General features: G+C 36.1%; 1 protein-coding gene across 2 annotated transcripts in view; it reads left to right on the top strand.

The window, feature by feature from the left end:
* CSMD1 (CUB and Sushi multiple domains 1) overlaps window positions 1-24,214 on the top strand; it is a 2,071,408-nt gene that overhangs the window by 348,521 nt on the left and 1,698,673 nt on the right. The window lies entirely within an intron of this gene.

Raw genomic sequence — 24,214 nt, 5'->3', positions numbered from 1 at the left:
GAGTTGGTTCCTTCCGGTGGGTTCGTGGCCTCGCTGACTTCAAGAATGAAGCCACAGACCTTTGGGGTGAGTTTTCCAGCTCTTAAAGATGGCAGGGAAACAAAGAGTTAGTGGTAGCAAGGTTTATTGCGAAGAGCGAACAAAGTTTCCACAGCACAGAAAGGGAGACCAACCCATTGGGCTGCTTTTGTGCCCTTATTTGTCCCCTCCCATGTTCCATTTCTGTCCTATCGGAATGCCCTTTTTTCAATCCTCCCTGTGATTGGCTACTTTTAGGATCTTGCTGATTGGTGTGTTTTATAGAGTGCTGATTGGTGCATTTTACAGAGCGCTGATTGGTGTGTTTTACAGAGTGCTGATTGGTGCATTTTACAATCCTCTTGTAAGACAGAAAAGTTCTCCTAGTCCCCACTCAATGCAGGAAGTCCAGCTGGCTTCACCTCTCATTACCAGAAAAGAAAAATACAGTTACTATACAGAAAACTTGAAGTCTATCAACTTGTGGCAAATTGTGCATACTTTTTCTATACTTAAAATTTTAACTTTTTATTGAAAGTTATCACTGACTTTGTTTATAGATATCATATTGTTCAAGATCTGTGAAACAGAGTTGTCAAGGTAATTTAAATAAAATTATAATACACCATTGTTTTTAAGCAGCTGTGAGTTTGACAGAAAAAGAACAAAGATAAATTATTGAGTACAATTCAGCTAATCAGAGCAAAATGAACCCTTATGTTGTCAGAGAATATATTCAGTGAAAGGAACATAGGAGGTGGGTGATGGAACAACATTCAGGACTATTTCATTATTTGGAGAATTCGTGGTTTAGACAATAATGGTACAATCTATTCATAATTCGTTTTCTCTTTTGATCTATAGTTTTTACAATGAAGAAAGCAAAACATTTCCTGGGATTATTTTTAAATTATATTTTTTCAATTATCAACAAGAAAAAATTATACCTGTACATCTGTATCTACTTTTTGTTTTCAATTTGGCAAAGGAAGAAGGAATATCCCTTCCAAAGAAATGAGATTTTCCTAACAAAATTGATGAACTTATATAGATTACTGATGTTAACGCCAACAGTAATACACACAAAAATCATATGCTTCATTTATTATTTTATGGGATGAGAAAAAATCTCTACAGAAAACACAATTTTGTGTGTACATCTAGTTTATAATATGTCAATATATGCTACATAACTAATAGGTTAAATATAAAATATATTCATTAATATATTTTCAAATATATTTTATTTGCATTTTTTCACCCATTTTCAAATACCTAGTTTTTTTCTGAGTCATCTACAATATCTATTATCTGTTTTTAGTAGCATGTTTACCTTTCATTCATTGTGGAATGGCCGTCTCTTTTCTGAACCAGTTAGGTAAGCTTTCCTCTCTCCTTTTATTACATTTATGGTCTTACGTGTTAGTATTTGAACAAAGTATATACATATACAGTACTTGCTAATTTGATGTAGGCTTTCTTCAATAATTTATGCTCTTTAAAAGTTAGTTACTTTTTTTGTTCTCAATTATTAATGCTACTAGGGTATAGTAGTGTATTATAATTGTAATAAAAACTGCAGAGTTACAGAAAAAAGAATTAGACAATCCATTTTATTCAAATGCCAATGTGTGTGACTCTACGTTAAAATTATGACTTTACCTTTCCATTAAAAAATGCTTGTTAAGAATATGCACTCTTAAAAATATTTCCATTTTCTTTCTCTCAATATTTTTATTTACTCTAGTTCTTCCATATGTAGAAAACCTGTCTTAATATTAATTTGACTGACAGGTATGTCTTTCAATAATGTATTATCTCTTATGGTCTTATGGTACTATTATGATCATTTTATATTAATAAATATAAAACAACATTTTTACCATCTTCAATATTATAACAGGATCGACAGCGGAAATATTAAGTTAGAACAATTGGAAACATATTTCATTTTGGAGTTTCAGTGAACAGTAAATAAATTGATACTTGTGCCTCAGAGAGCTTTATTGTGAGTTGTATGTACAACACAATGTTTTTTTCTTTTACTTGCTGGGTTATCTTTAGTAGAGGAAGCAAGGGAGGTTGATAAGAAAGAGACTACTTGGGTTCATATGAATCACTCAGTTACCGCCAATTTTTTGTTTGAAATAGAGAAAAATATGTCATATTTCTACTTGTTTCTTGTCCTTAGGGTTAGGATGTTGCTTTCATCTTGATATTCCATTTTATATTTCTTCCTCCTATCCGCATACGTAGAATGCCATTTTGAGGAGACGTTCGAGGGGTGCAGAGTGATTTCTTTGGGAACCGTTTAGAGTACTGTAATACAAATAGAAAAACACCCAATGACTACTGAGTGTTACAGGTCTCTACTATTACAAAATGTGAAATAAATAGAGATGTGAAATTGGAATGGGTATGTTGTCAGGGAAAACACATGAGGAGGTGTTTTCTCTTTCAACATTCAGGCTGAGTTGATGGGGAAAGTAGTTATAAATAGTAGCAAATTCTAATTAATCGGGAAAGGGAGCACTCTAATGCTATTCGTTTCACATTATGTCTTGAAACGGTTGTTTATTTCTCAAACGCAATTAACTAGCAACACTTAAGGCAGCTCTAGAATTCAAAGGACGGATTCTTTTGTGGGAGGATTGATGTAGGAGCTGCTGATAACTGAGATGTCACAAAAGTTATTACTTAGAGCTGTCTTGGTGTGTTGTTGTTTTATTGTTGCACAAAAGCTATTTTTAGAAGTTTAAAACGTGCATTAACTAAAATACAAAAACAGTTTTTCTGTTAAACAACTTGAGCATTTTTAGTATCAATAAATTTCTTTCACATAACCACTGTAATATTTTTTTCCTAAATAAACTTAAGAGGCAGATTTAATCCCCAGCTGACAAAACAGAATATATACTTTAGAATTATTGATGCTTACATTGTAACTGGAACATTAGTCAGAAATACAGTATTATTTACATATGTAAAAATATTTAGAGTTAAAAAATTAATATATCCTTTATATGATAATATTGTATTATTTCTTTAGTACAAACACACCAACAATACATATATGATTTGTGCCCCCATTAATAAACTAAATTTTAATGATGTGGATATTGAGAGCTGAAACGGGACGTCTCTTGGTAAGCACAAGGAAGAAATTTGGACTCAAAATTCAAAATGAAAAATCTGATCTTTGCGTTATTTAGAATTAAAGCATATCTTCATTGTTTTTTTTTGTTTGTTTGTTTTTTGTTTTTAATGAGCTGTCAGGTGGTTGCTGTTTTAAACAGCTGAACTTTATTGACTCTGCATTTCCTCTTGCTTCCCAGTCTACACCAAGGTCCAACCATGCAGTCACCAAATCCCAAAATGCTTATTTTTTAACATCTCTTCGGCTAGGCATGGTGGCTCATGCCTGTAATCCCAGCACTTTGGGAGGCTAAGGCGGGTGGATCGCCTGAGGTCATGAGTTTGAGACCAGCCTTGGCCAATATGGTGAAACCCCGTCTCCACTAAAAATACAAAAAAAATTAGCTGGACATGGTGGCAGGCATCTGTAAGTCCAGCTACTCGGGAGGCTGGGGCAGGAGAATCACTTGAACCTGGGAAGTGGAGGTTGCAGTGAGTGCAGATCATGCCACTGCACTCCAGCCTGGGTGACAGAGGTAGACTTCATCTCAAACAAAAGAAAAGAAAAAAGAAGTAGGCCTGGCATGGTGGCTCATACCTGTAATCCCAGCACTTTGGGAGGCCGAGGCAGTTGCATCACGAGGTCAGGAGATCGAGACCACCCTGGCTAACACAGTGAAACCCCATCTCTACTAAAAATACAAAAAAAAAATTAGCTGGGCGTGGTGGTGGGCGCCTGTAGTCCCAACTACTTGGGAGGCTGAGGCAGGAGAATGGTGTGAACTGGGGAGGCGGAGCTTGCAGTGAGCCAAGATCGCACCACTGCACTCCAGCCTGGGGGACAGAGCGAAACTCCATCAAAAACAAACAAACAAACAAACAAAACATCTTTCCATTAACCACCGCCTGTTTTGATCCTCATAGTAAATGTTTCTATGAAGGCTCCTGTCCTGGCACAGGCTGTCCTGAGCGTTCAGATAGACCAATGCACGATCCTTTCCTGCCCCAGGCTCCCCTCTCGTGAACACTGACACATCTGCTGCTGTCCTAGCCCTGGCTTTTATCTCCAGCAACATAAGCAGTTCTAGTACCCATGACCCTGAAATTCAAGAAACTCCATGATCGGACTCCAAACTGCATTCTGGCCTTCAGTCCCTCCCGTTTGTCCCCTGAAAAGTATCCTTGTTCAGTTGCACAGATCTGTGGGTTACTCCTTGACCTGACCTTACAAGAGAATGTTGTCCTCTTATTCCCGGCCTCTCCCTTTACCGGTCTGAATAGTATGCGTCTTTCAAAACCCAGTGCACATTATATTTATTTCAGGAAATCTTCGCTAGGCATTCCAAACAACAACCCACATACATTTTCTGTGTGTGCATGAACTCCTGTAACACTGGCCACCGACTGCAATTGGAAGCCTGTACTCCTTTGAACTCACACCTGCCCTGAAGTTACCTCCCATTGGGGCTCGGGGCTTGTATATCTTTGTACATTCAGATGTCTAATGGAACATAATCCTCTGAGGCCAAGAAATGTGCCCTGAATGTGTCTTCTCCTGTGATTACCAATGTCTTGACTTTTTCCCTGCCCCCCCTACCCCCATGATGGAGTTTTGCTCTTGTCACCCAGGCTGGAGTGCAATGGTACGATCTTGGCTCACTGCAACCTCCGCCTCTCGGGTTTAAGCAATTCTCCTGTCTCAGCCTCTCGAGTAGCTGGGATTACAGGTGTGCACCACCGCACCTGGCTAATTTTTGTATTTTAAGTAGAGACAGGGTTTCACCATGTTGGCCAGGCTGGTCTAGAACTCCTGACCTCAGGTGATCCGCCCACCTTGGCCTCCCAAAGTGCTGGAAGATATCTTGACTTTCACATCGTCAATAAGTGTTCGTGGGGCAATTTTGAATTACAGTATTCCTGATTCAGGGCAACTCATCCCTGCCACTGTGCACGGAACCCAACGTGACTTAATGTAACTCTCTCCTAAATGAACTTGAGTCAACCATCCCATGTGGTGACTGATAATTGGTACGTGTTTTCTAAATTTGAAGTTTTATTTACTTGTCCCAAATCAGAAACGATTGAGGTTGACATCTATTTCTAACTGTGATACAATTATTATATCAAAGGTCTAAGAGAAACTCCTTAGAAAGTCAGAAAGTGAATAAAGGCGAATCTATGAAGGGAGATTTTACCACTCAATATAGAAAATCAGGATATATTATTTCATGATTATTGTAAAATACAAGGCCTAGGGAAATAGCTTTGGCATTTATCTCGAGTTCCTCGCTCTTTCTAACTTTAACAAGATTACCCCTAATTTTCTGCAATGCTGATAATGAAGAGGTTAGAGGTGAATGTGATAGGGCCATTAAAATCAGAAAATCATGAATAAGTGTTGTTAAAATAGAATAGGTTTTCCAGTTTTCTTAAACAGTAATAATGCTTTTGAATGCATTAAATGTTTTTAAAAACAATTTTATTGTGGATAGTTAGGTTACACACCATGACAAAACCTACCTAACATAAAATATATCTAGTGATATTTAGAACTTATATAGGGGCTAAAGAAAGGGTCTCAATTACATTAGGATCATATTAGACTGGAGACCTAGCATTGCCTAAATTCTGCTTTTCTGTCTCCATAGTTTCTACAAGGTCCTAAGGGAGCCATTCACGGATCAATGGACTGATTTAAAAAAAAAACAAAAAACAAAAACAAGGTATCATTTTATTTTATTTTATTTTTTTGAGAGTGAGTCTTGCTCTGTCACCCAGGCTGGAGTGTGTGGTGGCAGGATCTCAGCTCACTGCAACGTCTGCCTCCCAGGTTCCAGCGATTCTCCTGCCTCAGCCTCCCAAGTAGCTGGGACTACAGGCACATGCCACACCACTCCTGGCTAATTTTTGTATTTTTTAATTGAGACAGGGTTTCACCATATTGGCCAGGCTGGTCTCGAACTCCTGACCTCGTGATCCACCCGCCTCGGCCTCCCAAAGTGCTGGGATTACAGGCATGAGCCACCGCACCTGGACTTCATTTTATTTTTAGCTTGGCTGGTGACTGATGTCTGGTTAAGACTCTGATAATCACAGGGTGAAGCCACTGTCAAAGCTTTTATAGGTACGCCAGCCTCATATGAACACCACACGTTTTGACTTCTTATCGATGGCACTGGGGCAGCCGTGCAGTCAGGACTAGGACAGTGACCAGCAAATATGACCAGCACAGGATGAGGGAGGATCCCAGAACCAGGGCCTGGATAGTTCCAGGGAAGTAGCAGTGGAAGAGCTTGTCACACAAAGGTGACTTCTTAACTGGAGCACAGATGACAGGTCACAGAAACCCATCATTGCTTAGAAACCTGGTTCAACAGGTTGTTGTACCTTAGTGAGGGCACCAGAGGTGGACAGCAGAGGTGTTCGGTCCACTCAGATAAACCTGTAATGTTCCCATAATTATGTGATTTTGTCACGATTCTACCTACAGATTTTAGGATGATGAAATAAAATGTAATTTTCCTCAATGTATCTTTCAAATTGCTCTTGTCAACATATGCTTTAAATTAGTGACCCCTAGGTAAGCTCAATCATTATTGGTTAAGTTTGAGTATTTTTGTTTTTGTTTTTTGTTTGTTTTTTGTTTTTGTTTTGTTTTGTTTTTGACTATTTGCAGTTGTCTAGAGACAAGGAGAAGACCAATTAATTCAGAGATTCAAGGGTGAGATTGGGGTCTCATCATGGATATACCTAATTCTCTCCTTCCCTAAGTGATATTAATATGCAGCCTTAGTTGACAACAACTGTGAGTGTGTGTGTGTGTGTGTGTGTGTGTGTATTTGCTATGTTCTTATTTGTTAAGAAAAAGGATAAAATGACTAGTAATTAGAAGTTCTGTGATAAAATAAGAAAACATGTAAGAGAGATAATAATTATGTTTGCAATACTATGAGGAAGTTTTGACAGGCATGTGAATTCTGACCACTACCTCCTCATGCTGTGGTGGTGTGTTTCACGGTAGCTAAAAACGGATGCTTAACTTCCATATCTTGGCTTTTTTTTTAAAGCAGCAAAACCATACTAATATGGGCAGAGAAGTATTTTAGGCATTTGTAAATACAGGTGTGTGGAAAAGTATTCAAATATTGCAGTTGGCTAGAGAGAAGGAGCTTCCTGGGATATTCGTCTTATAAAGTTACAGCCTAAGGAAAAGCATTCAGATTTACACAAAGGGAACAGAAGAACAAGCAGACAGCCACATAGTTTGCAACATGACACTATTACTAGCAGACAAAGATATTTTGTTGATTTGGTCGTGAAAATCTGAATGTTGACCCTGTTTTATAAAATAGTAAATCTAGTCTTTGCTGTTTGTAGCAAAATAAATATGTTAGATCACCAATGTAAATATTAATATGGAAAATAAAAATGATAAATATTGTCTAAGTGTCTTTCTAGGCAGGACACGTAATTTAGAAATCACATATAAAACTGAATGAAAAATTGGACTTCCTAAAACTTAACATTCAAAAGTCAAACGACAAGTTAAAATATTTCTAATAGGTATGAAAGACAAAGAATTGTTTCTCTTAATTTGTAAGATGCACTTCTAGAGCTACAAGAAAATTTTAAATAATCCTTCAATTGAAAAGCAGGTAAAATATACGTAAGGAGTCAAAATACAATTCATTTGTGCCAGGAAGTATATTCGAACCAAGGTAAAACAATGCAGTATAATAGCTCGCCATTCTGAATGGGCACACCTTAACATTTTAGTAACAGAGTTTTTGAGGATATTGAAAACAGGTTTTCATGTCTTCTTGGTAGGATATTAAATTGCTGCAACATTTTTGTATAGATATTTTGAAATTTTTCTCAAAATAAAGTACAAACTTTTCATTCAGAAATTCTAGCTAAGAATGTATTCTACAAATATACATTCAAATATGACAAAATATATGTAAAGGAATGCTTTTTGTTTCATTTTGATAATGTTTGAAAATTCAAAGATGTCTAAGTATATAAATGTAGACTATCAATAACTGTCACTAGTTAAGGAAATTATAGTATCTCTACAATACAAATTACCATTAAAAACAATGACATTTTATTTGCGGATCTGACAAGATCTCTCACATATATGTTTCATTTAAGAATAAACACAGTATCAGAGTGCCCAATTTCTTCCAAGGTTTTATTCTCTTTTAATAAAAGGCGTGTAAAAACTCATAGTAAAACACCATCAACGAATTTCTAGATGATGGTGGGAGCTCAGAGATTCCTGATCTAGATATAATTTTAACACGTTGTAATGATTTCAGTAGAGGCTGTGGGAAGCTCGTAGAGGGGTATCTAACTCACCTGAAGGCTCTCAGAGGGCTTCCCACCAGTCAGTGTAATTTCAACCAAGGTAAAAATACTGCCTTAATCCAGAAAAAGCAGGCCATTTTAGTGGCCCTGGCAGGCCATGTGTGAGGAGAACATTTTTTTTAACATTTTCTTTTTCCTGTGTGTGTTCTCTGTCCTTGAAATTCTTACACTGAATTACATCTGTGTTTATGCCTATCCTATGTCTCTCTCTCTCTCTCTGTATGGTTTTATGTGTGTGTATATACTGATACTGTGTGTATATATATATATATGTACACACACACATACATAGAAGTATATATATATGAGTGAAAAACTGGACTTCCTAAAACTTAATACTCAAAAGGCAAATGACAAATTAAGTTAAAATATTTACAATAGGTATGAAAGACCAAGAATTAGTTTCCTTAATTTATAAGATGCACTTTTAGAACTACAAGAAAATTTTAAAAAAGAACAGCAAGAAAAATTTTAAAAATCATTCAGTTGAAATTTGGTACTGTGTACATATATATGTATATACACACACACATACACACACACACACATAGAAGTATATATATGGTATATAATATATGTGTATGTATATGCTTCTATCAGGCTTTCTCCACTGGCGGTGATTTTTTGTCCCAGGGCACAGTGGCAGTATCTAGAGACATTTTTTTTTTAATTGTCACAGTGGGGAGATAGTTGCTCTTAGAATCTGTCAGGTATAATCCAGAGATACTGATCAATGTCCTGCAGTGCACAGGATATCTCACATGACAAAGAAGTGTCTGCCATACAGTATCAGAAATGCCAAGGGTGAAAACCTTTGATTTATAGCAGTATCTAGAATTGTCTGTACTATTCCTATACTATTCCTATGTCTGCCTACATTATTTTTCTGTTCAAGGCCCAAGCTTAAAGAGGTACGCTGGAACTGGCTGAGGGGAGCGACTGTTATTTTTTTGGGGGGGCAGAGGCAGCCAGCAGAGGCTGGGGCATCCCAGAGCAGCTGGAGTGACCAGGAATGGGAGGTGATGTTGGGCATCATGTCAGGAAGGAAGTGAGTTTTCCACAGTAGTAGACATAATCAAATTTCATGAAGAAATCACTTTAGTAATTATTTTACATTGTCTTTCAAAAGGAAATGAAATAGTTATTCTATTTAATCCCTTCTGAGAAAAGAAAGTGTCAAGAATCAGTAAGATTATTAATTGACTTCTATTCTTTTTTCTTCAGGTATCAAATCCACAGAAGTAGTTTGTTGAAATAGTTTAGTGGGTAACCATCCATATTAATATGCAATAAGGAGCTATAAATAGATTTCCCAGATTTTTCAGAATTTTAAATGAGCTTTATGTGGATGATCAAGTTTGAAGCTGAGTGACTTTTTTCTGTTTAAGATTTACTTTTTCTTCTTTCCCCCACCCTGCCCATTTTAAGTGACTGGACAGCAAAGTCTGTTGCTGATTTATCCTTTCAACCTCTAAGAGTAGCTAAACATTCAGAATAAAGAAGTGAGTTTTCATCGCATAATATTAGTTGGAATATTGAAATGTATAGTTGTTTACTGAATAAGTTCAAAGAGAATGAATGCTATATACAAAATATGTGAGTTATTTGCTTTTAATTCCCAAAATTTAAAAAAGGAATATAATATTACTTAGAGTATGAAGCAATTACTTGCTTTACCACAATAAATACCCTCAGCTACTCACCTATCCCTTTGCAGAGAAATCTGATGCACTTTGTTTATATTTGAATGTACTAAAAATAATAAAGAATCAAAAAGGCAAATATTTCACTCGATTTTCTTCTTGCTTATATCGTTCTTGCTTATGTCTTAGAACCTGCAGTATTAACTAGAACAGAATTCAGAACTCTGCACAGGGCTTCAGGTTTTCAGATCTAAGTGAATAAAGCCTTCAAATATTTTCTTTGGGGCATCCTTGAACTGAAGGGTAGTTCAGGATGGGGAGACGTCTTTGCAAGAGGTGGAGTGAAGCCCACTGCAGAGCTCTTCCTCAGAATCAAGCTGGCGCCCTGCCCTCCCACACCCTGCCCCCTGCGGTCCTGACCCTGATTGGATTTTCTTGGCTCCATGCCCTGAGTCTAGCTCTTGTTGACCTCCTTCTTACAACCGCTTTAAGATCAGACAACTTTCTCTCAACGTGATTTTCAGCACAACTTCCCAAGCTCAAATGTTTCACCCATCTCACACTAAACCCTCAAACAGAAGGTTCAGAGTTACTACTATTGTTGGGCTACTACTTCCTTCCATATACTTTATAACCAATATCTGTTACTTTTTCCTTTAGAAATCAGTAGCACTTAAAAAAAAGGTGTGGCTGGCTCCCAGCTTCAAGGAACAGCCGCCTGCAATGAACAGGGTGTATGTTCAATTTGAGAGAATCAGAGAGGAAGCAGAAATAACACAAGGGATTGCTTCATGCAGGCTGTGTCCTCTCAGCCAAAAGAGGAAAATTGAGGTAAAGAAAACCTTGGCCTGCTGAAAACTTCCTGAAATAGCTTTGTAAAGGAGATAGTGTCTCAGTTTCTCACGGTCTGTACATGAACCTTTCATGGCAGTTTTTCTCCGATTGTAATGTCAATTCTTACAAGTCCATTATAGTCCCATGAAAAATATATCAAGGATGGCCAAGCATGGTGGCTCATGCCTATAATCCCAACACTTTGGGAGACCAAGGCGGGCAGATCACTAGAGGTCAGGAGTTCGAGACCAGCCTGGGCAACATGGTGAAAACCCGTCTCTACCAAAAATACAACAATTACCCAGGCATGGGGGTATGTACCTGTAGTCCCTGCTACTCGGGAGGCTCAAGTATGAGAATAGCTTGAACTTGGGAGGCAGAGATTGGAATGAGCTGAGATCACACCACGACACTCCAACCTGGGCGACAGAACGATACTGTTTCTCAAATATATATATACACCAAGCTTGTCTTGAATATGATACGGATACCATAATCATTATATTTTCTTGCTTAGGTTTAGGGGTTTTCACATTGTTTTAGGTTAAATATTTCTAAAATGTAAATGCACTGGCTATGTTGTGACTTTGTATTTGCTTGTGTATACAGGAGAGCCAGGGGAGGCAGGGAAATCCTACTTTGGACTAGAGGTGGTTCAGGTAGGGAGGAAGTGGAACACATGTGCTTTACAAAGGTGGATTAATTCAGAGTATTTACTATGATTCTGCTCATAAATGTAGACTCATTAAAATAAGGCACTCTCAAAGAGATGACTGCTTCAAAATGCAATGCATGTTTCTTACATGGGGAAGTTGAAAGGATCATTTACATTTTGCATTGAAACTTGACCCTCTAATGAGACTTTTTAAGACATCCTCAACTTCCATCGCTCTTTTCAGCTATGTCCAGTAAAGGAAAATTAACTGGCGTTCCAAGCAGGTGACTTGTGCTTAAAGAGTAGAAGGTGAGAACGTGCTGTGTAGACGAGGCTGCCTGTGGCTCTCTGTATCTCCTTCCCGTACGAGATTCCCGTCCTCGTATTTTCCCTGGTATGGTCACGTCATGGTTCTCTTCTCATCTGTGGCACCCTAGTTTGACCCATCCAATTAAGGAACACTTTGTTTTAAAATGTGACTGTCATTCTTCCCGTTTTCTCATGATCTCTATGGTATAAGCGACAGGCACATTGAATAAAGAATAAAGTGATGATAAACTCATCCATTCAAAGAGTTAAGTTATGAAAACTGCTGTTCTCTACCAGGAGCACACTAATTTTAGAAAAGAATGCCAGTGCCTTCTCTGCCCACCACCCCGAATGGAAACGAATGTAATTTGAAAGGCTAAGGTGGGTGTGATGTGGACTCTGAGGTCTGTGTGGGTCACTTTCTGGACTTGAGTAGGGTCACAAAGTTGAATACCCTCAGGAGTCAGGAAGAGAGTGTCAATCAGTGAAACACAGCAGGTGTCAGACCATAGTAAAATACATTCTTGTGAGCTTGAGAATCACACCCCATGTAAACAGAGCAGCTGCTGCTGGGCACCGACCCACCGTTGCCAGGCAAAAATGTGAGCCTTGTCCAATGTCATGGATCTTCCATTGTTCATTAGCAGCAAAGAATCTTCAAATGTGAAATCCACTCGTGTTTAAAATCCAGTGCAGGCCAAAGGCAATGCACCTGTGTAGCAGCGCTTGCAACCTCTGATCTAGAAGGTTGATTGACAACTGCAGCCTTGTCAGTGCCATATGCTGGTAATTCCAGAGAGGACTGGGAAAGGCATCCAAAGAAGTTGACCCCAAAACAGGTTGAGTCTTTCTAGGTTTCGGTTACTTTCTTTTCATAATGGAGATATTTGACAAGAGCTTGAAGAATTCTTCTGCAATAGACTAGCTAACCCTTTCCCTACTATAGCTTGTGTTGCAATGGTATGGTTTGATCTACCAGAAGTGTACTTGCACGTTATCAATCTCTTTACACAAATAAAGGTCATCTCATTCTTGGAACAGTAGTTGATTTGCCAAGTTTTACTGCAAACCTGCTATTTTGGTTTCCTAAATTAGAATTTTGGTATACTGAGAGCACAATTTACCTTGGATACATAATAGATTTTTTTACACAAGAGTAGAGATAGTCATTTTGAATACTAGGTTGATGAATGAGTCCTTTAGTTACAATTGTTCACATTTAAAGGTATATTTAGTAACCAATAAAGTGCATATATTGAAAAAGTAAAATTGGATGAGATTTATATACAACCGTGAAACACCACCACCATCAAGCTAACAAATATTTCTATCACCCACAAAACTTTTCTTGTGACCCCGGTCGTCCATCCTGTGTTCTACCTTTTGTTGCCAGCAAACCACTGAACTGTTTTCCGTCACTATGAACTAGTTTGCTTTTTCTGAAATATTATATATGCCAAATTATATGAAATATATATATACACACACACACATCTGTATATGCCTAACTTCTTTCACTCAGAATAATGATTTTGAGATCCATCCACATTTCTTCATATAAAAATGGTACATTTTTTATGATTAAGCAGAATTCCAATATACAGCTATGCCACATTTAGCTTATCACTCTAATAGACATTTGTTCCCCCCCCCACCCCCCAGTTTTTAGCTATTGGAAATAAAGATCCTTTGATTGTTTGCATAAAAGTCTTTGTGGGGAAAATAGTTTAATTACTGTGGCCAAACATTCAAGAGTGGAATGGGTGGGTAGTATGATTTATGTTAAACTTTTGAAGAAGTGGCTAAAATGTTTTCTAATCTGGTAGTCCCATTTTAAATTCCCACCTGAGGGATGAATTTTAGTTGTTCTATGTTTTTGCCTATATTTAGTGTACTCAGCCTTTAGTTTTCGTCATTGTAATGAGTGTAGAGTGTTATTTTACGGTGATGTGAATTTGCATTTCCCTGATGACCAATAATATTAGTATTTTATGTGCTTATTGATCATTCAAATATCTTCCTTGGTGAAGTATCTGTTAAAATATTTTGCACATCTTTACTGTAACTTCTTTACTGTAACTTTTGTCTTCCCTTTGAGTTATCAGAGCTTTCTAAATATTCCAGATTCGAGTTCTTTGACTGAAATATGTGTTATAGGTAATTTCTTCCACCAACATTTATCCTTTTAATGGTATATATTTAACAACATTTTTTAGTCTTAAAAAAGTCTAATTTATATTTTTTCTTTTGTGTTTCCTGACTTCATGTGACATATAAAAAACTTTGAATTTAACTGATTTTTAAAATATTAATCTGTATTCCATGACCTTCCTAAATTCAATTGATTTTAGTAGTTGTTTAGAGATTCCATGAGAAATTTTTATGGAGGCAACCATGTCATCTGCAAAGAGAGGCAGCTCAACTTTCCCTTTTGTGCCTTCTTCTTTTGGGTGCTGTATTGAAATGCCCAGCTCCTTCAGTACAATGGTGCACGAAAGTGGTAAAAGTGAGGAACACAGGTGGGATGTAATGAATTCCGTCATCATCATCCACAGTGTCTTTTGTACCAGTTATTAGCATATTGCCGTTCAGTTCCAAACCTAGTCTTCTTTCCTCTGCTTTGTGATTCCGGAACCAAACCTTGTACACATGTCGCATTTGCCAGCTGCCACTATGTTAAGCTTTCTCAGTAGAGTGTGCTGCATGGACACAGCAGGAAGAAGAGACGTTCTTACTAATTTCTACTTCTGATTGTGTGCCACTCAGCATTCTGCAGGATGTCCAGTGACAGTCATCTCCATAGTTTTGCTGTCACGCCATCGGGCAGCTCGCCAGAAGGTCCCACAGACATTAGCTGGCACTCCCTGCTGGACTGTGTGGAGTGTTGAGCCTCAGTATGCGTTTTTGCTGCCCAGTGGACCACTAAATGCTCCCTCCTCACCCAGCTCTGAATCTCAGCCAGGCAAGCATCCTCTTTTGCCTTTTTCTTCTTTGAGTACTCTGCCTGAGCCTCCAGGTAATGTCAGGTCAATATGTCTGCCATTCTTTTTTTTTTTTTTAATTCTCTTTACCCCTCTTTGCATTTAATCTTCTATAAATTAATTGTTCTTCATATTGAATTTCCCTAATGGGAGATTTTGTCTCCTGCCTAGAATTGGACTAATATGTTGCTTGTAGATTTTTCACAAATGTTCTTTATCTACTTGAGAATACTTCCTATCATTAGTAGTTTGCTGAGGGTTTTATTATGAATAAGTATGTAATTTTTTCATGTGATTTTGGCATCAAGTAAAATGGAGGTATTTTTGCCTTTCTTTCTGTTTATATGTTCAGTTACATTGAATTAGTTTTGTGAAATTTTAATCCAACTCCTCATTCTAGAATACAGCCTACTTGGTCATAAGGTACACTCGATTTTTCAAATATATTATTGGGTTTGACTTACAGTAGTTCGTTTAAAAGATTTGTGTCTGTATACATGAGGTGCTTTTGTCTGTAATTACCTTTTGTGTAGCCTTTTTAAGATTTTGCTGTAAAGGAGACGGTAAGTTATAAAAAAAAATGAGCAGAACTGTTTTTTCCTCTGTTTCTAAAAGTGTGTAATTTTGATGTGATTTCTGGATAAAATTTAAGACAGAAAAATCTGCTCCTGGAGTTTTCTCTTAGGAATCTTAAATAAAAGATTCAATGTATATTCTAGATTTAGGGCTATATAGATTGTCTCTTTCTTCTGGTGTCAATTTTGGTAAATTATGTTTTTCAAGATATCCACTTGATCTCTGCTTTTTAAATATGTAGCTACAGTTATTAATGGAGGTTGAGCATCTCTAAGTATAAAATTCCAAATCCCAAATGTTCCAAAATCCAAAATATTTTGAGAGCCAGCATGACATCATAAGTGGAAAATTCCACACCTGATCTTCTTTGATGAGTTGCATATATACTTTAAAATATTGTTTAAAATTGTCTTCAGGTTATGTATATAAGATGTACATGAAATTAAATCAGTTTTGTATTTAGTGTCGGGTCTCATCCCCAGGATTTCTCACTATTTATAGGTCTGCATATATTCCAAAATTTGAAAAAAGAAATCCCAAATCTGAAATACGTCTGGTCCTAAGAATTTCAGATAAGAAATACTCAGCTGCTATTATTATTTTAAGTCCACTTCAGGTCTGACGAATATATGATAAAAATGGATTTTTCATTTTTGATATTCCTGATTTGTATTAATTCCCTTTTAAAATCTTTCTAGCCAAGAGTTTGCCAATTTTCTTGATTTTTTTAAAGACCACATTTTAATTTATTATTTACCAATTGTGTATTTTTTTACTTTACTCATTTTTTTTCTTATTCTCAGTCTTCTATTTATTTTGGGTTTAGTCTCCTTTTTCTTATAAGTTAAGTGGAATATAAAGTCACTAATTTGGCCCTCTCTTTTTTATAAATAAGTAGTTAATGCTATATTTCCCTCGATATAATAATTTATTTGCCAAACATTTTATAGTGATTTAGTAGTAATTTAGTTTAAAATATTTTCTAACTTCTCTTATGATTTTTTCTTCATCCTATGAATTTTAAGAAGCATGTTGTATTATTTCATATATTTGGGCTTTTCAAGCAGTCTTATTTCTATAGATTAGATTCTCATTTAATTCTACTGCAGTTAAAAAATATACTCTGTGTAATTTTTATTCTTTAGATTTCTTGAAACATGTTTCCCTTGTCTTTTATCATCTTGGGGTAACTTTTTTATAGTTCAGCTATAAAAGTAGAAGAAAGCATTATCTATGATTATTTAGCAAATTTTAGACTCTGGGCAAATTATTTAACTTTCTCAAACTCAAATTCCTTATATTTAAAATGGAAATATTGATGTCTATGTTAGTGGCTTTTATGTGTATACATATATATGTGTGTGTAATACATATGTGTACACATGTATATTTCTTATAGGAGAACAGACTTTTAGATAGAGCAATTGTTATTTAATTTTATTTACTATTTGATTTTTCAAGCAATTGTCCATATTACCTTAAATTTCTACTTTTTGAACACCAAACACAGTGGAGATATATCTTTATAGTACTACTGTTGAAAAGGGAAAAATGTGTACTCCTATAACTAATAATAATTAATTAATGTGAGTATTAATAGCAGTATTTATTGTGTTAATAAATATTTAATTCACCATACTATTCTAATTTTATAAAATGCATATATAAAATAAATGCTTAAGAACATATTTATAATTATGCCTCATGTAACACTATGCTAATTCTTCAGCATATAAATATAAATGTATTATTCATATTTGATATTTTGTTGTGATTGGCCCAGTACTAATATTTATGCTATAATTGTCCTAAAATTACTTCATTTTATCATGAAATGATTTAATTCCAAACAAAACATATTATTTCAACTGATATGTGCAATGTGATATGAATACCAAAATTGTGAAGACATGCCTGGTTTTCCAAGTTCTTCCTCTTGAGAAAACAAAGAACATATACTATTAAATCAGGGCGACAGTAGCTTCAAAACTTTTTTTGTGACATGTCTTTGGCACTTCAATAAAAATATGATGTCCCATGTGGCTAGAGTACAGAGTGCATAGACGGATAGAGTGGAAAATATAACGGGATGTTTCTGGTGAACAAATCATCAAAACACTAATGCAAGATGCATTAGAGCTTAGCAAAACGTTTGGACTCAGAGTTAGTGCCATTTTGTAGTTACCTAGTCCACTGGGCTTTTCTTCTTGCTACTTCTACTACACTCGCTACTGTCACAACGACGACCACTAGCTGAAGGACTAAATTAATTATTTCATGAAAAGAAGTCCTCACTCAAAACTGGACATCAGTCTTGATGCTAAATATTGGTAGTCCCTTTGTTAATTAAAATTATGTTTATTTGGAGAAGGCTATATTGCTTTAATTTTGTTACAAGCATTTATTTAACAGCATTTAAACATAACAACAAGTAATTAGTCTTTCAAAAACTATTTGGGGTGGTGGTGGTGGGAAAAAATGTAGACATTCTGCCCACCACCCTTAAAAGTAAGTGATAAACATTCATTTCTTTCTCATAAGTTAAATCTAGGGCAAAAGACTAGAGAAATTCAACCAGGATATTTATCATTTAATATTTGTTTGGCTTTCCTACTGGGAAAAAATGCTTGAGCAGAGAAGTAAATAGGTAAATTATTTTTGAAATAGAATTGCAGTATTTTAATCTCCTTCTGGTATTACTGAAGCTTCTGTTATGTTTACTAGAAATAAAATATGGATTTGTTCTTGTGGTTTCTTTTGTGAAGAATTTATGGCTAGAGCCCACTCTGTCTATTCTATTACATGTACTCTTGTATTTTATATGCCACACATCAAAAGTAAGATGGAAGATCCTGTAACCTTTTCTCTGAACAGTGAAGTCAGAAATATTTTGGGGGCTTCCTCAAGATTCTGAAAAGGTGGCAACATTTTTACTAAATTTTGAAAACAACAAGAAGGTCCATGCATCACATTTGGGATCTAATATTTTAGCTGCAGTGATGTTTGGTTGAAATCCAGTCAATAATTTAATGCTTTCCCAAGGCAATCATTTCAGATCTGAAGCTCAGAAAAACATCAGAAGCCTTCATTTACTGAATATAGGAGAAGGCTATGTAGGCGTTAAGAAGGATCAAGAAATAAATATGTACACAGAGCTAGAGAAAAACTTATTCTCTGAGCTTTGTTCTTGGTTTCCCACCAAGAATGTAAAATAGGCCTTAGGTCCCTAACAGCACTCCGTGAGTCCTGCCCACCTTTGCTCTTCTGTTCAAATCTCAGAAATATTTCTGCAAAGTAAACTGTTCCGTTGCAGACCTCCTGCAAAAGTGTGTTCATCAAGCAAAGCTGGGCTTCCTGAATTTCCTGCTTATGAGGGAGAATAAGACATGGCTGAGCTTAGCAATATTACGAAAGAGGCGCCATTGAAGCACATTTATGAGGTCTGGGCTTGAGTTGGGTAGGATGAGTCTTTCCAGATGGGGGAAATTGTTGGTCACATGCAGATCTTATGGGTGGTCCCTAGGTTTGGGTTCTGGTTTTGTTTTCTTGAAGGACAGAAACCTTTCATGTGACGTTTGGCACCTCGGCAGATGGTACCAAAAATTCAGCATGATGTGGTAGTGACCTGTCACCATAGTGCATATTCTAAGTGATCTCTAAAGTAAAACTGGCCAAGAGAAATCTTATCCAAATAGGCAGCTCCAAATCATAAATATTTTAAAAATAAACATTGCATCTTAAAAACTTAATTAACAAGTGTTATTGCATAGGAACTGGGTCCCAGGCGTTGGTCTACGTTCTGGGGTAAAATGAGAGCAAGAAGGGTGAGTGTTCTTGGTCTCTTCCAATGAATATACTCATGGAGGAGGGAGATAATAAAAAATTTAACATATGAGCAAGCAAATAACTCACTTTCCAATAATGATGAAAGCCAAATAGGAAATTAAACAAGGTGTTGGGGTAGATAATAAGTGGAGTGATGAAGAACAGATTCACTGAGGGCTTTGATCTGAAACCTAAACAATAAGAAGTCAGCCACATGGAGATCTGGGAAGAGTATTTCCGGTGAGCTTACTTTATAGCCAGGTGCTTCTAAAATATTGCTCAGGATTGATAAGGAGAGCGCCACCATGATGCAATCAGAAGCAAAATCCAGACAGAAACCTCAAAGCATTGTCTAGTTGACAGGTGATTTACCAGAATGTTTACCTTTCTGTTTCTGGCAAGGCATTTGTGTTACCAAAATATCAGTCCTACTATCTTGCATATTTAAAATATGGAACGACAGGGTTGTTGGAGTCCAGTGTTAGATGAGGTTGGAATCAGCTCTGTTTACATTCCATTTTATAATTTAAACTTGAATATTTTTGGTTATATCTGTATCAGTTTATAGACATTATCCAACAAAAGAAGGTGAAGCAAGTAATCACTCTTAAAGATTTTATTTATATTTTCTTTGTTCACTATTTGTATAAAGTTGCAAAAACTAATTTGATTAAATCAAAGTGGCATAAGAGCAGATAGTGATAATAGAAATACGTCTTGTCTTAGTTGGCATAAGAATTTTAAAACATGTTTCAAAAACATTTTGAAAAAATGTAGTCTTAACATCTATTATTTGTAAAAATAACAAGACTAAACTAGCATCAATTAATAAAATTTTAGAAACATGTTAGAAATCACTTATGGAATATTAAGGAATCTGTTAGGTAAAACAAAAGAAATCTGCTTTGAATAAATAAAAGACAATACAATCAGAATTAGTAGGTCTATTGTATTATTAATATCCAATGCAAGAGTAAAACAAACTATAATTTTAAAAATTAAACAGCAAAAAGCAATGAAAAAGCCCAGAAGACCAAAATGAGTTTCTTGTCTTTAGTTTTTTCCTCTGGATTCTACAAATAAGGAAGGGTAGCCATGCATTTATGCCAGTATCCCAGGAAAACATACACAATGACGATCATCACCATTGGATAAGTGACAAATGAGTCAAGATGCTCCTAAAGTCAGTTTACTGTTGGCTCTATCTCAAGCATTGGCATGTCCAATGTCAGCTGTCAGTAGTTGCTAGATCCTGTATCTTATTCTATAGTGTTTTGTATTTAACCAAAGTTTACTGAGTATTATAACTGATGTATTGCTGGCGTGAGAGAATGAGAAAGTCTTTTTATTTGGTGTGATTTAGAGAGACTGAGCAGGAGATATAATTTATAACCAGCTTTAAATAATTAGTTTTACTCATAGAGACTAAATAGCCAGTGTTCTTAAAATGCACCAAATATTGGAGGCCACGATTTGCCTGTTGTGGTCATCTCCATGTGACCTCAGAGTTCTTGAGAAGGACTCAGGTAGGTGGCATCTTTCCTATTATTTTCCTGAAGAAAACATTCATTTGGAATTCCAGTGTAGACTTGTACAATTGGTAAACCATTCCTCTTGTTTTTTTCAATTCTCAAAGTGCCCCTAAGTAAAGTGGGGAGCTTCAAAAAAAGAAAACAAGATATTTTTGAAGTTTTAGCTTTGGGATCTGTTCATTTATTTTTATCACAACAAAGGGAGTATGTTATAGGAAGACGTCTAAATAGTTTGGGCTTAGGCAAGTTGCACTATGAAATAAGAACACTCCAGACTATTGGGTAGAATTAAGTTTCTTTCATCCCAAAATTTCTTTGGGAATTATCTAACCGAAAAGGTGATGTGGTTTTTTACAGAACAATTTGAAAAAGATTCTGGCTAGATTGTTAATCTAAGTTTTGAAAGGGGCACTGTACAAACAAATAGTTATGGGCTATGAATTCATCCAAAACAGTGAAAAAAGAATGCTTTTGAAAGAATAATATATCAGAAAAAGGAAGGTTATGATAGGTTATCAGGAATAAGATGGAAATAGTCATGTGTTAAGTATTGAAGTACTATTAATTGAAATGTAGTTCCATTTTATTTTTATATTTGGGGATCCTAACAGGCAGTTTCATAAAATTAACAAAACAGTTTATGTGCACAAGACGGTATAAGGAAATAACACCTTACACTCACAAAAAAAAGATATTTATTATTTAAGAATGACTTTTGGCTATAGCGCCTCTTTTGCTTTGAATGAAGTGTTTATCCTCATAGTATGAAAACCTACTATTGGCCCTCACACATTTGCTAAATATGCAATATTTTGCCTACTTTAAAATTAGAATTTGGACATTTGTAAGCAATTAAATTACTTTGACCTAACCAGTGAGGAAATTGGTCTGCATTTCTAAATAACGGTTGTACTTTTTACAAGTCAGTGAGCTATTCTTTCACAATTTCTCCATGTGTTAAGATAAGAAGAAACACCATTGCTGTATATTATGGGTGTCTGAGAGTTTTCTGGGTGTGGGGGAAGATGCTGCGTAAACCTAATGTGAAGAGATTATTTCATAGTGCATTAAGCTCTCCACGTTCTATGCAGGTGTGTTGTGTTCACATGGGTACACACACGTATTTACTTCTGTTTCTCTTTGCATGGAGAGTCTAAGGGCGATAATAGATTTGAAATGGGTAGTTGCTTTTTCCTCTTCTTGTGCCCCATGTATTTCGTGTCATGCAGTTACAGAGGTACTCATAGATTATATCAGTTTGTAGATCTGAGACAAATACGAAGCCTTTCTCATCTGAAAATAACTGTGAAGTCATTAGCATCCACCAATTCTGATTTCAGGGAAAATTACTTTGTACTACAAATACGATTGTTTTTCAGACAAATCATAGAAAATTCATATAACATACTCAAAAATTATCTGAGATTGGTGAACAATTTTTTACTCTAGAGAAAATATTAATACTACCTTATATCTTTAGGTTTTCATATTATTCATTTTTTTAAAAAAAGTCTGATTATCTTTTAAGAATATATGCATTTTAAATTCTACAGACATATTATACTCTAAATTATTATCTTAGGTGACAGTCTTTCCACTGTAATTGAATATTTTAAGAAAGTGTTGGTTCCATGAATGGTGTGCATTCATGCATCCAGTGTGTGTGCGTTTGTGTGTGTGCACACATTTCTGTGTGTGTGTGTGTGTGTGTGCACGTGTGTGTGTGTGGTCATATTCAGCTGACTTTCCTCTGGTTGTTCCTGTGTTCTATGTTCTAGGTTTCTAAGTTTTAGATACTTTTGCTTGTGCTATGTTACACAATTCTCATTAGTATATCAGTCTTAAAAATAAAGATATCAGTTTAGAGGTGACATAATTTACTAAGGCCCAAATAAAAAGCAAATGTTAGAGGCTTATTTAGGTCCTGGATTTTCTGACCTTAATATCAGGACTGTTTTCTGTCAACCTCATCATCACTAGACAAGCCATGGAGGTAATGGTGGGAGTGCTACCTTCAAGACAGGATTTTCTACAGAGTTTTGGCCTTTGTGTCCAGTCCATTTAGGTGTGAAACACAAATGTGCAGCCTGAACTAGTCTTTGGTCCATCTCCTAAATATGCAGTGTTCTTTGCTGGCCCCCAGTGCCCTTTGTTTTCTAAACAATGTCTTTCATGCACAACTTTTATTATTATTATTATTATTATTATTATTATTATTATTATTATTATATCACAACTTAAAAGTTCATTGTTTTTATTGCATCTCTGTCAGTTCTCACATTGGCTTGCCAGTAAACTGTCAAATCTTGGGTCTATATTGCTTATCATAATTTTGCATGTGGTATTTCAGGGTGTTTGTCCTAAAATTTTTATTAGGACATGTAAAATCTTTATTTTACATGAAGATTCTTCACAATAAAAATTCACAATACAAAAGAAAACTTCTCTACCTCTACTAAATTTCAAGCACGGAAGATGGAGTGATTGAGGAAGGTTTTTTTTTTTTTTTTTTTTTTTTTTTTTGGCATTAGGCAGGCCTTCTGCTTTCAAAAATAACACCATCATTGAACCATTTCCCATATGAATCCCAGTCCCTGGGTGGTGTTGATGTTAGGAGTGAGAGAAAGAGTCGGTTAAAGATCCAAATTAGAATTCAGTCTTCTATTTTTTTCACTTCTAAATGATTTACTACTGCCATTTGATGGAAAATTGACATTTTTTGCATATAATTCATTAAGGGTTGTCAAGCAAACCTCGCTCAAGTCACTTAGCAAAAAGAGAGTGGAAAAAGTCCAAGCACCTGCTCAGCCATCACTTAACTGTAGTCATTGTGTGTGAAAGTGCTGGGCTTACAGTTGCGGTCTCTGATGAGAGCCTGTCACAGTAGTAGTATAAGGATGCTCTTCCAGGCCACGGTGAACAGGTGCAGCAAACTCGGTTCTGGAGGCAGCTAACCTAGTTCATTAGTAGCATGAGCTTGCCTAAACTCTAATTTCTCTTCAGGATTTCTCTGTGTGCCAGTGTGGACGTGAGAATGACAACCCTGTAGACATGGCCACCTGCAGTGGTGTCTACTCTAGTACAATGGGCACTCGGAGCATGGATGGCATGCCTGGGGTCATCACTCTGTCATTTAAATACAAACAACAATTTGTACACACTCAACAAATTGTTTTCTCTCTTACCAACTGGAGATTATTTAAATGAAGTAAAATTGTTCTTGTTCTCTTATGGGAAGAGCAATCAGCTCGTGTTTAGAATTGTGTACCTGTGTGTGTGTGCATTCAGCTATAATACAAGCCTAGGAAAGTAAGGGAAAACCAGCCACCAAATGCA

The sequence above is a fragment of the Gorilla gorilla genome, chromosome 7, assembly GCF_029281585.2.
Source record: "Gorilla gorilla gorilla isolate KB3781 chromosome 7, NHGRI_mGorGor1-v2.1_pri, whole genome shotgun sequence".
Classification (NCBI taxonomy): domain Eukaryota; kingdom Metazoa; phylum Chordata; class Mammalia; order Primates; family Hominidae; genus Gorilla; species Gorilla gorilla.
The sequence above is the reverse complement of the archived record's forward strand: the minus strand, read 5'-3'. Positions and strand labels throughout refer to the sequence as shown.